Source organism: Orycteropus afer, unplaced genomic scaffold (genome assembly GCF_000298275.1).
Source record: "Orycteropus afer afer isolate SDZICR_OR568_19922 unplaced genomic scaffold, OryAfe1.0 scaffold00503, whole genome shotgun sequence".
Lineage (NCBI taxonomy): Eukaryota > Metazoa > Chordata > Mammalia > Tubulidentata > Orycteropodidae > Orycteropus > Orycteropus afer.
Genome location: NW_006922090.1, coordinates 629,924 through 631,025, shown reverse-complemented (window position 1 = coordinate 631,025; position 1,102 = coordinate 629,924).

The following is a 1,102-nucleotide window of genomic DNA, read 5'->3' as shown; positions in this document are numbered from 1 at the left end:
GGGCGGGCCTGAGTTTCCTCTCCTCACCTAATCCCTTTGGCTGATTGCTCTTCTCTCTGGCTTCCTGGCTTTTAATCCCCTTTCTCCTGCTCTTCCCTCCTGCTACTTTGGGCATCCCTGAGTTGTCTCTCCTCACCTGTAACCCTGGGGTTACCTTATGTACAAAAAGCTGAAACACTACCTCATCCTGCACCATTTTCACAGTCTTTGCTATGCTTGAGTCTATAATTGCAGTCACTGTTTCAGTAAGTCTAACTCATTGAGGGTCTTCCTCTTCTTCACTGTCTTTCTACTTTACCATGCATGGTATACTTTTCCAGGGATTAGTTCCTTCTAACAATATGACCAAAGTAAGTGAGATTAAATCTAGCCATTCTCACTTCCAAGTAGCATGCTGGCTGAATTTCTTCCAGGGTGGATTTTGTTGTTCTTCTGGAAGTCTGTGATATTTTCAGTATTCTTCAACACCACAATTCAAAGGCATCAATCTCCTTCAGTCTTCCTTATTCATTGTCTAGCTTTCACATGTAAATAAAAATACCATGATTGAGAAAACCATGGCTTGGGTCAGGTGCACTTTACTCCTGAAATTGACATTTTTGCTTCTGAACACTTTAAAGGGATCTTTTGCAGCAGATTTTCCCAGTGCAATATGACATCTGATCTCCTGACTGCTGCTTCCATGGGTGTTGACTGTGCATCCAAGGAAAATGAAATGCCTGACAACTTCAATCTTTTCTCTGTTTATCATGATGTTGTTTACTGTGAGGATTTTAATTTTCTTTATACTGAGGCATAATCCATAATGAAGACTGTAGTCTTTAATCTTCATCAGTAAGTGTTTCAAGTCATCTTCACTTTCAGCAAGCAAGATAGTGTCATCTGCATATTGCAGGTTGTTAATATTTCTTCCTCCCACTCTATGCTGTGTTCTTCTTCAAATCCAAGTCCACGTTCTTGGATATTTTGTTAAGAATACTTATTGAATAAGTATGATGAAAGGAAACAACCTTGAAGTACAGTCTTCCTGATTTAAATCATGTAGTATTGCCTTGTTCTGTTCAAATGACTGCCTCCTGGTCTATGTACGGGTTCCTCCTGA